General features: G+C 43.1%; 1 protein-coding gene and 1 long non-coding RNA gene across 3 annotated transcripts in view; both read right to left on the bottom strand.

The window, feature by feature from the left end:
• Positions 1 to 13,584, bottom strand: part of LOC132691070 (uncharacterized) — a 233,498-nt gene that overhangs the window by 53,797 nt on the left and 166,117 nt on the right. The window lies entirely within an intron of this gene.
• On the bottom strand, positions 5,370 to 12,457 carry LOC145713195 (uncharacterized). Its single transcript, XR_014136174.1, has 2 exons — positions 11,980 to 12,457; positions 5,370 to 11,187 (listed from the first exon to the last, which is right to left on the bottom strand). It is a non-coding gene; the product is annotated as an uncharacterized LOC145713195 (long non-coding RNA).

Below are 13,584 nucleotides of genomic sequence, written 5' to 3'. Positions count from 1 at the left end.
GATAAAAGAGAACAAAAGGTGACAAACGTATTCACCAGGATGAGAATGGTGAATGTGGCTTTTGTCTCACCAGGATAAGAATGCTGCTTACGAGAAAGTCTAGGGGAAAGGCGGTTCCTGTGACTGTATTGGATTCTCCACTTGTGTCTGCGCCAAAGTCCCTTGGATCCACTTGGTAGACCATGAGGTGAGAACATACGATGTGAATGACGAACAACATGAATTCATGTACTGGGACTATATATCTTTCTGGAATGCCTGCATAACAGTTTCCATGAATTATTTTTTTTTCTGGAGTTGTTTTTCCTTTTTATTGCTCCCGTCTATTCATGGCAACAAGAAAGGAATTTAGCAGGAGTTACAGGGCCCACCAGAGGAAAGAGCAGAGTCCAAGGCACTTTGGAGACATCATTCTTAGCTCCACCCACCTCAGAATCCTGGGGCAAAGTGTATTGGCCTAGAAGTCACTTGAGAGAATGTAGTGCTGAGACAGATCCTTCTGCCCCTCTGTGAAAATAAAGGACAAGTTTATGTCCAACGTCACCTAGAAAATATTTCCTTCCAAAGCCACCACTGTCTGAAGGTACTCTTTAGAGAGAAGCTGTAAGGAGTTGGCAAAGACAAGTTGTTTAAATCTCTTAAAATAACTATGTTGGGGGTGCCTGGCTGACTCAGTTAGAAGATCATGTAACTCTTGATCTTTGGGTTGTGAATTTGAGTTCCATGTTCGGTGTAGAGATTACTTAAATAAAAACTTAAAATAACTTTGTTGGACACCTTAAAACAATTATACTTCACTCTTCCATCCAGTACATTTCCTGCTTCTACCATTTCTCACTCACACCCTTTACAACTCAACTTTTTAAGAGTGTTTTTTGGGGCACCTGGGTGGCTCAGTCGGTTAAGCATCAGACTTTGGCTCAGGTCATGATCTCACAGCTCATGAGTTGGAGCCCGAGGTCGGGCTGTGTGCTGACAGCTCAGAGCCTGAAGCCTGCTTCAGATTCTGTGTCTCCCCCTCTCTCTCTGCCTCTCTCCTGCTCATGCTCTGTCTCTCTCTGTCTCTCAAAAATAAATAAAAGAATTAAAAAGTTAAAAAAATTTAAAAAAACTATTTGAGAGAAACAGCCAGCCTATAACATATCTAAAATGCCTGGAAAACACCAGGTAAAAACGACAGGCAAGACAAGGTCTAATCATTGAGAGAAGACAGCTAAGATGGAAGATGTGTTTACTGGGATGTGTTTTTGGTCAACCCAAGTGTTTCACCTAAAAATATATTACTTTAAATTTCTGTTATTTGTGCATCATTGCAGCCTGCTAGAAGATGAAAATAAAGAAGTAGGAAAGATTTCACATTCTTAAAAATGAACAGGGACAAGGTAGGTATACTTTTATTCACTGCCTCAATAGGTACATGTTAAGCATGCAATGCGTGTCACACCTTATTCTTGTATATGAGAAGTAAGAGGAAGAAAATGTCTGGCAAAGAACCTGCCTCTATTAAGCCAATGTTACCATCAGGAAAGATAAACTTCAAACAAAACAAATAGCTAAAATATGCAATATATTTTCAGATGAGAAGGGCACAGTCAGGGATTCCACAGACAGAGGAAATTCTGTCTCTAGACTGGCTTCAGACTAGCGCTGAACATCCACTATTCCCTGGATCTCCAGTTTAGATCTAAGATCTAAGATCTTAGACTTTCCAGCCTCCACATTTTTGTGAACCAGTTTCTTTAAAATCTCTCTCCTTTCTCTCTCGTGTCTCCATTAAGCCAATATTACCGAGGAAAAAACGAATATGACGTTTCTCTCTCCCTCTCTCTCTCTTTCTCTCTCTCTCGGTTCTGTTGCTCTGGAGAGCCTGATGAATGAATAATCTTTGAAAACTTTCTGTGATCAGTTACAAAACTGCACACCCCGTGTACTTTATTACTGGTCCTGGGGAGCTGGGTGCACATTATTTCATCTGTATTTTATGTCTATAGCAAATTTCTGGGATCAGCACAAAGAAAGTGTTACTGAACCCAAGTTTGGCTGGCAGTCGCCTGAAAGATCATTACTCAAGAGACCAGTTTTAATTGGAAAGGAATTTGAGCTTTATATACAAGGCTGGCAACCTGGGGAGAAGAGGAGTCTTGTTCAAACGCCAACTCTGAGGTTTCTACCTGGCCCAGGGGTTGGTAAAGGGGTTTAAGACAGCTACTCAGCAAAGGGAGTGCCGTGACCTGCAACATTTCTTGGTCACGGGCAAACTCAATGGTGCCAGTTATAGATGTTGTCTCGGTGCTTGGTAGTTGTGCGGCAGGGTCCTGGTTATGTGCTGTGCAGGAGGACTCTGTTCTTTCTGCAAAGGAGGGCAAGGTCTACAGATACAAAAAGGGAGGTGAGGAAAAACATTTCTGTGACCTAAAAAAAAAAAAAAAAAGTTTTTCTACAAAAAAAAGAGAAAAGAAAAGAAAAGAAAATTGCTAGGCTAATCAGAAAGCCGAGGTGGCTTCAAACAGATCTGCTGGCCTCTGTGGCCTGGGAAAGTTCTAGTTCCTCACACCTCAAGACAGGTGGCCTGCAAATCTCAAAGAGAGTATAAATGAGCTGTTATAGATCAAGGACCTCAGGTCAGCAAGTAAGGAGCGTGTCAACTAGAAGCAAGTTAACCTTTAAAACCAGCCAGAGTGCTGTCACAAGTGTGTTCTCACTTAGAATAAACACCTCATTGGATAAGAGAAAGAACAAGTGAAAGATCACCGAGTGCAGAGGCCAGGAATCACAAAGGTGTATGACGGTGTCAAGGCCCAAGTGTTTCTCTGGCACTTATATGGCCCCTGGATATCAGCACCTGCTCCAGATCTGCAAGGATTTCTACTGCCCCACTCATCCTCTGAGCAGTGACAACTTGGTCTGATCTGACCTCTAGAATTTAAGCCACAGAGCTGTGAGGTGGGGAGTCTCCTGTTACTTCTCCTAAAAATAAGATGTGCCAATTTAGTCCCTAAGTGTCCTTCTACAGAAACTATGTGATAAAAGACAGGACACAGGCTTGATTTTTTTCACAAATGACTATAGTTCTTAGTAGGAGTGAGACAGGTAACCACAACTGGTCCAGGACTCAAAGATCTTTTGTGATCTCTTTATGTACCCAAATCTTGTGGTTCTGACTCCCACTTACATGTTACATCTGATTATTATTTAAATTCATTTCATACTTTTTCTTTATTACAATTCCTCTATAATTTTCTATTATTTGTATTTATTGATTAATTTCACGCGCACGTGCGCGCACACACACTTTGTTCTAGTTTATTACTGTTTTCCTTACTATTTTTTCAATATGTATACAACCTTTTTGTTTAGAAAATTTTGAGATTTATGTGCATACACATACAATACCTAGTATTTCCTCTTTCTCCTACTTGACGCCCTATCTCCTATAATGCAAGAGTTAAGTTCTGTCATCAATTGTTGTGCATCCCTCCAGAAATACTTATTTGTTAGCATATATTCGCGGTAACTAACCTGTAGTTTACCAAACATCTGATGGTCCCTGAAGTCTAATTCCAATTAATAATTTACTGTTATTTAATAACTTATGGACTATTAATGTAAACAAGTAAAATATTATTATGGATTTGAAGTAAGTGATGCTGTGATGAATCCTAATTTGAATTCTCTGGGAGAATCTCCAATTTGGATGGTTTAGGTGTCATTAACTTAATGTAGCTAATAAAACTGTTTTTTTTTAACATAAACGTGAACAGATACTTCACCAAAGAAGACAGATGGATGGCAAGCGAGCATATGAAAAGATGCTCAACATCATTTTATTATTAGAAATTGCAAAATAAAACAATGAGATATAACTAAATATCTAATAGAAATGGCCAAAATCCAGAACACTGATGACAACAAATGCTCACAAGAATACAGAGCAATAGAAACTCTCATTCATTACTGGTAGGGATGAAAACTGGTACAGCCACTTTGGAAGATGGTTTGGTGGTTTCTTACAGAACTAATCACACTCTTATCATACAATCTGGCATTGTGCCCCTTGGTATTTACCCAAAGCAGTTGAAAATGTATGTCCACATAAAAACCTGAAGATAGACATTTTTAGCTGTTTTATCGATAACTGCCCAAACTAGGAAGCAACCAAGGTGTCCTTCAATAGGTGAATGGATAAATTATGTCCTATCCAGACAATGGGATATTATTCAGCACTAAAAAGAAGTTATCAAGGGGCACCTGGATGGCTCAGTTGGATAACATCAGATTTTTGACTTCGGCTCAGGTCATGATCTCATGGTTCGTGAGATTGGGCCCCACACTGGGCTCTGCGCTGACAGTGCGGAGTCTACTTGGGATTCTCGAACCTCCATCTCTCTCTGCCCCTCCCTTGCTCATGCACATGTGCTCTCTTGCACTCTCTCTCAAAATAAATATATTTTTTAAATTATTTAAAAAAAGAAGTTATCAAGTCATGAAAAGGCATATTACTAAGTGGAAGAAACCAATCTGAAAAGGGTACATACTGTAGGATTGCAAGTATATGACATTCTGGAAAAGGTCGAACTATGGAGACAGTAAAAATCCACAGAATGCACAACACTAAGTGTGAACCCTAATGTTAACTGTGGACTTTGAGTGTCAGCGCAGATTCATAGATTGTGAACAAACATATCACTCTGACGTAGGATGTTGATAGCAGGAAGTGTGTGCTTTTGTGTGGGAAGGCGTATACGGGATACCTCTGTAGCTTCCACTAATTTTGCTGTGAACTTAAAACTCCCCTAAAATCATAAAGTCTAATTTAAAAAAATAATAATCTGGGGCGCCTGGGTGGCTCAGTCGGTTAAGCGTCCGACTTCAGCTCAGGTCACGATCTCACAGTCCGGGAGTTCGAGCTCCGTGTTGGGCTCTGGGCTGATGGCTCAGAGCCTGGAGCCTGCTTCAGATTCTGTGTCTCCCTCTCTCTCTGCCCCTCCCCTGTTCATGCTCTGTCTCTCTCTGTCTCAAAAATAAATAAAACGTTAAAAAAAATTTTTTTTAAATAATAATCTGGATTTGATGACCTGCTTAACAAGTAAAAAACTGATCATAAATACAAAATAACAGCTAACTTAGTGGGGTCTTCTCTTCTCCAGTATGCAAGCTCTACCCACATGGCTGACCTTACTCCTTTCACTGACCTCTCCTCCCAACGTAGAAAGCATATAAGTTATTGATTCTTGCTTAGGAAAAATGATGAGAAACAGAGTAACAGAAAGAGATTTCAATGTAATACTCTCAAAATTGAAGGCTAAATAATGCAATATAAGGATGAATGGTGCCCTAGAAAATAATGATTTTAGCAAATAGAGGAAAAATATTTTTATCTGTATTTAATTATTGAAATAATGACATTTTAACAATAACTTTAAATTTTCAGACATCGGGGCGCCTGGGTGGCTCAGTCGGTTAAGCAGCCGACTTCAGCTCAGGTCACGATCTCGCGGTCCATGAGTTCGAGCCCCGCGTCGGGCTCTGGGCTGATGGCTCAGAGCCTGGAGCCTGCTTCCGATTCTGTGTCTCCCTCTCTCTCTGCCCCTCCCCCGTTCATGCTCTGTCTCTCTCTGTCTCAAAAATAAATAAAACGTTAAAAAAAAAATTTCAGACATCTACAAAAGAGAAAGGTTAATAAAATGAACCATGTGAACCCATAACAGTTTCACGGAACCTACCCACTGCCAAACTCATTTCACTTATAAACCCACCCAACTTCCCTCCAAAGCCAATTCATGTTAAGGATAATTTAAGAAGCCATATAATTGTGCCTCTAAACACTTACGTGAATATTTATAAAGGAATGTTTTTTATAAAAGAATATTTCATTTAACATAAAGTATTTTTATTACATGTAAATTAAATAATAGTTGCTTAAAATCATCAATTACCAAGTCAGTATTCAATTGTGATGTGTTGATTAAATATTTAGAGTTGTTTGTTGGAATCAGCACTCAAATATTTTTCTGACCATTCTATCATATTTATATGTTCTCTAGATTTTGTTATATTCTACAGATATCCTATCCCTTTTATCTTAACATATTACATTTTATGAAAGCGTTCATATATCTTATAGAATTTCACATATATTAATTTGGCTTACTGCTTACTCATAATGTATTTTAATATAATCTTCGATGCCCCATTGTTCCTTTAAACAGTCACTTAAAATCAATGGGTGGGATCAAAATTAGATTTGGTACTTGGGTAGAATTATTCATATGGGGCCATTGCCATTGCTACTTTTCTCTATATGACATTCCAAAAAACATACTATCTCCTTATCTCTATTTTCATCAAGTCAGTATCAATATATTCAGTAAGTTCTTACTTAGGAGCCAATCAGCTCCTAATGACACTCAAGAGAAACAAACAAACAAAATTTTTCTTCCATTCTTAGAAAAATACAGCTACCTGCACAAAATATTATGACACCTTCTTCCTCTTCTTTTTCACCTAACAGTATGTTCCAGAGCTGTAGCAGTTGGGAGAACTTCCTCCAAAGCTAATGCTCCATCTTGGTATCTGTCATGATTTATTCAATCTTCCATCGACAGACATCAAATTAGTTTCAATCTTTGGTAGTATTAAAAAACCCTCCAAAAATTAAATTTGTATGTGTGAAAGACCTGATGTTAATGTTTATGTTATATTGAGTTGGAAAAGTCGGTTACGTGAAAAATGACTTCTGAGTGTAAAGATAATAAGCCTTATTTATTTATCAAACTCACAACGCTGAGATCAAGAGTCACATGCTCCACCAACTTCCAGATGCCCCAATCCAATTTTATTTTAAAGTTTACATATTTCTCTGATTCAAGGAAAATCAAACCGCCCAAGTCCTCTAAATTGATAAAATGGTTTCTACTAAAATTTGGATATTATCTTCCTCAACCATACTGAATGTGGGATCCTTATATTATCTTTATAATTTTACTTTTCTCACAGCACAGGTGTTATTGACAGACTTGAATTTCAACCAACTTATCTTTAAACTCAATAAAGCTTCCCTCTAATGAGATTTCTCTGCCAATGACAGCTTTTGGAAGGAAATGTTTTCTGTAATGATGTTGGATATTACCTTGTCTTTATTTTCACACAAGGGGCAGGTTTTTCTCAGCATTGCCTGCTTTCTGAGTGGCTTTCAGAACCTTAAGCTTTGCCATAATACTTTGCAGTGGATGGAGCTTAGAATGATGTCTCCAAAGTGTCACTGGTTTCTTCTCCTGCAGCCTGCATCTGCATTAAGTAACTTTACTGCTATGAAAGTAAATGGCCCCAAAATAAATAAAAACTACTAAAAAAATATATAGTAGTATTCATTGGAAATTCTAGAAATATCACCTCACTGCATGTATGCATGTTGCCATCCACTGACATTGTGTGCTCTGGCCTCATCTACCAAGTGGCTCCATGTCCTTGTCCTGATCGGGTACAAGCAACAAGCCCACCATGTTCACAGCCACGGCTTTTCCCCCAGACCTTCCTGTGAAACCAAAGCCCCAAACTCTATTCTCATCTCAGTGAGACAAGAGCCATGTCTCATCCTAATGAATATGTCAGTCGCCTTTTACTTTCTTCTACTTCATCTTTTTGAATAACCCTGATTATGAACCTACAACATAGTCTGATGAACACCTCTACACTGGTCTCCTCAGCCTCCCCAACATTCATCCCTTCATGCTTTCTGACAGTGACATGTGGGTGTCTCAGTCCTGCTTTACTTGCTGGGCAAGAAAAACAAATGTTCCAAGTATAGTCTCTAGGCTTTAAGTTCCCTCTAGAACATCTCATTATTTATCTAATCAACTTTATATATTTGTAAGCTCACATTTCATGTCATTTAGTCTTCCAGGATATTTTTATTCAAAATTCAGTAACAGTGATAGTAAGTCTGCTTCATCTTGCTTATAGTGTAGACAACTATAAGCTACATCTTCAAAGGTCACACTGCCCTGCATGATGACAGATAAAACTACATTCTACTTCTGAGAAGCCACAATCCTTTCCCCCGCACATCTCCCTATGACCATCCATCTCCCAAGCTTCCCAACTTAGAGGAGAAATCAGGCCCTGGTACCACTGGTGTTATTGTCTCCTCATGGTCCCATTGGCCACTGGGTTCAACCACCAGCAATAAAAGACAGGCAGAAAAATATATATCTGAGTTGTGGGCCTGGCACACAGGGATCCACAACCTCCTGACAAGCAATTCCCCTGGTATGGTCATTGTCATGTAATTAGCAATGCAGGGCCCTGGGATCATCTGACATGTTCCCTCTCCAAACCCACATCTTTCTTTAGGCTGCACATCCCTTAGTGCCCGTAACCCACAGTCAAATTACTGAGGCTGCCACCGCCTCACTGTCCCACTCCAAAGACAGCTCCCTGACCTGCCCAGAAGTTACCTATATTTAAACTGCTTCCTCCTCACCCCACCCTCAGATTATGGTGATGGCTGAACACATAACACCTAAGACTGGACAGATGTGACTGACAGCGGTTTATCACAAATTCACCCCTCTGAGAACAGGATAGTACTCACCATAAAGGCCCACATGGGGGCTGCATTCTGGAAAAAAGTGAGAAAATAGGGGCTGTGAGATGCTATCCTTGTAGGATGAAAAGGTTGGGAGCCCTCTGAATCCCATAGGCTGTGACTGGCTTGTGTGAATAAGTCTGTGGGCCGGGAGGGGACTGAAACCTGCTACAAAGAGATGAGCAGGAACCGTGCCCTGTTCCCTTTATGAAAAGGGTTGTTAGTCTAGGAGATATTATCCCATGAAGCAATGTGGGAAGGAGAATTTGCACTCAGGCCATCTGAAAGCACTAGGTACCTCCCCACGTCAAGGAAGCATATCATACAGGGTTTAGGCCTTATGCCACAATTTGGCACACAGCACCCACAATTCAAGTGGCAAATTCAAACAGGATCCTGTAAGACCACTAACCTCATACGGTCCCAACAGCAGTGTTATTCCAAATCATTTTATGGCTCTGATCATCCTGTGGCTCTGATCCTTGCCTGACTTAGACACACAGAACCATGGGCAGATCTCACATATCCATAGGCCCATCCTATTTCCTTGATGCACTTGCTATCACCTCAGCAAATAAAAATTTTCTCTGTCCCCCTAACCTTCAAGACCAACTCCATTGATTGCCCACCCCAGGCCTAGTGATTCTCACAGGTGACCCTATTTTCCCTGACCAGGCTGAATGAAACACATCAGGCCCCACCAAAGTCCTCACAAAATCTTGCTAAGTCTAAAAAGTGGCTGATAAATACCAGTTCTGGCCTGGGCGTCATCTTTTGTCCCCTACCTCTTGTCTCTGCATCCACTGCAAATCCACTCTTCCCTTGGAAGCTCTGGCCATCTACAGACTATTCTGTCTGATACACCAAACCTCATGTCTACTTACCTGCATCTGTGCAGCCCGAAACCATCACCCAGGTATCCAAGCAAGAGACCCAGTCCTGGCCCTCACCCTCTACACCTGGCCCCCAAATAGTTTTGCCACCACAACCTCAAGTTTGCCTAAATACGACCCACCGCTCAGTCCTCTTCGTCCCCACTGTAGTTTCCACATTTTGGATGTTTCTAACCTGAATCCCTCCCCAGATTTCCCGACCTGTAAGCTGTTCCTTTGATGCCTCCAGTCACTGATTTTTGAAACACCTCAGACTCTTCACATGGTCAAAACAAAGCTCCTGATATCCTCGGTGAATACCAACTTGCTCATCTGAATGTGCCACCAGCTAGATCCCAAGACCTGACCTTTACTTCTCACCTGCTTGTATCCACCGACCTTTGTCCCACATTTTTCTTAGGCTCTTCTTTCCAGCTCATCTCCTAACTCAGGCCAAAGACCCAAGAGGCAGAGCATCCCATGATGGAAACCAAAACTACCCCTCAAGCTATCACGACTGCCTGGAGGAAGAGCTCTTGCGGCCCAGACCAGTTGGAGCTTAACCCCTAACTCACGCCAGCACAGATGGATCATGGAGTGACCAAGAGTTACCTTTAACTCACTACAATGTTGAAAATCACGCCCAGAGGTGGAGGCTTAACTGCAAACAAAACACCCAATGTATGAAGAAGCATGTTCTGTCAAATGCACCTGCGTGCCCAATTCCTTGTATTTCCCCACCCCTACATGCTTACACGTCACTCCTTTTCCGCCCTAGGTCCTTTAAAATTCCCTATTTTTCGGAGAGCCAGTCTAACACCTTTGTTGTGACTGTGTTTCCATTCAGTTACAGCTGTTGCTCCAATAAAGTTTTGTCTGTATTTTTAAATCGTGGGTCCAGGTTCATTTCTACTCTCACTGGGTCCAAGGACTGGAGTTCGGTAACACATTGATGCAGCTTCCATTCCTACAGCTGCTAAGACCAAAATCGTTGAGGTCATCACTGATTAGCTCTTTCATTTTCTCACTGTCCACATCAGAAAGTCTAGTTGCCCCTTTTAAAAACACACAGGGGCACCTGGGTGGTCCAGTCGGTTAAGTGTCTGACTTCAGCTCAGGTCATGATCTCGCGGCTTGTGGGTTCGAGCCCCAAGTCAGGCTCTGTGCTGACAGCTCAGAGCCTGGAGCCTACTTCAGATTCTGTGTGTGTGTCTCTCTCTCCGCGCCTCCCCTGCCTAGGCTCTGTCTCTCTCTGTCTCTCAAAAATAAATACAAAAAAAAATTTTTTTTAATAAATAAATACAAAATAAAAAATAAATAAAGACACACAGGGCACTTGGGTGGCTCAGTCTGTTAAGCGACCAACTTTGACTCACCAACCATGATCTCATGGTTCATGAATTCAAGCCCTGTGTTGGGCTCTGTGCTGACAGCTCAGAGTCTGGAACCTGCTTCAGATTCTGTGTCTCCCTCTCTCTCTGCCCCTCTCCTGCTCATGCTCTGCCTCTCTCTCTCTTTCAAAAATAAAACATTAATAAAAAAATTTTTTTAACACACAGCCAGAATACAACCATCTCCTAAGCAACAACCCTGGTCCATTACCCCTCACCTGGACTATAGCAGTAGCCACCACAATGATTGTCCTTCTTGCTCCCTCAAGCTCATAGTCTGTTTTCCACTCTGAAGCCAGATGACGTCTTCTAAGACCTTGGTAACATCACCTCCTTCCTGTGATCGAAACCCCTCGTTACTTCTAGAACACACACCCAGAAGCTCAGGCAGTCACTCTTGTCATGACACCTATCCACTTGCTATTTATTCCTACTTGAAAGAAACGGAGACCTGTGGTTTTGAACATTCCTGACTTTAGTTTTACCTCTAGGCACTTGCACATCTTGGTACCCAGTCCTGGGTTAACCTTCCACACCTGCTTAAAACGGTCGCCATTAAAGGTAACATCCACATATAACCCCTGACATGGACTTAGGACCTCAGCCAGCTGACCTCAGGCTGGCTTCTATTTTTTGTGCCTGAGTACTCAGTTTTGCCTTTTACCAGGTGTGACCTTGAACAAAGACTCAACCTCCCAGGGCCACAAGGTCTTCACCACCCCTCACCCCTCACCCCTCACCCCTTACGGAGATCGTGCCCCTCCTTTGGCCAAAACTTGGCGTCTAGTGTCTAGAGTCCTTGGCGTCTAGAGTCCTCACGTGAAAGGACAACCCTCCAGCCCGCCAGTCCCCCCGTGACTCCGCGGCACTTATGTTCCCCGAGGGCAGAAGGAGGACCCCACACTCCCGAATCCTCCCCCTCAGGTCCCCCTGCAGCCCTGCACCAGCCGGCCCCTTCCTTGCAGCCCACTCCCACACCCCGTCACGCCAGCGCTCAGACACTGGGCCCCCGCCCACGAGCACCTCCCCGGGGCCGGACACTGGGGCCTGGGCTGCAGAGACCCGAGCAGGTGCCCCGCGCTCTGGCCTGGAGGGGCGGAGGCGGGGGGCCCGGGGGCCGCGCGTTTACCTCAGCCGGGTCTCTGGGCGCGGCCACCGCCATCGGACTGTGGGCGGAGTGAAGTGATGACAGCTGAGTGAACACGACGGTCACGGGCACAGAAGTCTCCAGGCCGGTCTCGCTGGCGACGAGGTCTCCGCCCCCAGACTCGCCTCCGTACGGCGGGACAAAGCCTCCTTTCTCGCCGCGGCCCGGCCCTCCGGAACGTCTCACAAGGCGAAGACACCTGCCGACAGCCAAAACGATGGCCACAGACTGGACACAGGAAGCCCCGCCCCAACCCTTTGTGCTCAAACGGAAACACCTCTTTTCTAAGCCTTCATTGGCTCAGCGATGCCGTCTTTAACGCTGGGCGTTCTGGGAAATTTAGTTCCCACAGATTCCCAAGGCCTAGGAAAGAGGGTTCTCCACCTGACTCCAGGAGAAAAGGCCAAGATTTACTGAGAGGGCTTCTGGGAAATGGAAGGCCCTTGTTCAAGGGTAGAGGTTCGGCGGTCCTTCTTTAAGAAGGCCATGTGCGGATATCTGGAGACTAATCACCCAGGTGTCCAAGCCATGAATTAGAATAACAAATCTTTACCAAGAGGCTATGGGCTGCGATGCAAATTTGCCCAACACTGAGGTGCCATTTCCTCCCATACTGTTCCCTTAGAGGCACACAGAGTTCGGGAATCGACAAAAATTGTAATGCTTGCAAAGCCCAAATCTATTATAAACCACTGCATAGTAGCTAGAAACCCCGAATTTAGAGAGTATTTTAAAAATAAGGTCTTTCTTATGGTACAAACCAAAGCAATATGTGATAGGCAGTCCCCAAGTTGGAGACTTGGGAGTGGGAAAAATTAATTGCAAGTATCGCGTGAGACAAACGTACCTGAAAAAGGTAGCTCTTGGCAAGCTGCCAGTAGAATTCATTTGCTTTCCTCTGGGACACTAGGTGAGGTCCATGCCAACTAGTCAGAGAGAAGGGGATATGGACCTTTTAAGGGCTCAGGCTACTACTACTTTTCTCCAATACATGGTGCCAGCTTCCCGGAGGGGAACCTGCCAGGTAGTTGAGATGAAGTGGCTTTGGCCACAGAAACCGGCAGTGACATGAATCTGGAAAGAGCCCTGGGCTGGTTAGAAAGTGCAACATAGCCACGTATGCTTCCCACATAAATGAAATTTATGGGGCATCTTCCCTTTATGGAGGTTCAGATGTATGAGATTCAAAGCAGATGGATAGTCACAGAGGCTTTGATCCATTTTTGTTATACTGAACAAGGAAATTTCACATTTCCTCCAAACTATGGTCTTTCTCTAGTGTGAACTCTCCATTGATAATTGAAGGTGAGGCTATCGCCAGAAGATGTCCTATATTCACTATACTGTAAGGATTTTCTTTAGTGTAGACACCCTGATTCTGAGCAAGTGTGTCGGTGTAGCTGAAGGCTGTCTTGCGTTCTTCCCAGTTTTAATGACTTTTTCTATCAACCCACACTTGATGGTTTTGTTTGCTCTCTCCCTAGTATAAGTGCCCTACTTGTAAAAATAGTCCAAGGTGGCCAGGAAGTCCTTCCTAACCTCCCCACGGGTAAAGGGCTTCCTTAACACATGGAACTTGCATCTCTT

This window comes from Panthera onca, chromosome E2 (genome assembly GCF_046562875.1).
Source record: "Panthera onca isolate mPanOnc1 chromosome E2, mPanOnc1 haplotype 2, whole genome shotgun sequence".
Classification (NCBI taxonomy): domain Eukaryota; kingdom Metazoa; phylum Chordata; class Mammalia; order Carnivora; family Felidae; genus Panthera; species Panthera onca.
The sequence above is the reverse complement of the archived record's forward strand: the minus strand, read 5'-3'. Positions and strand labels throughout refer to the sequence as shown.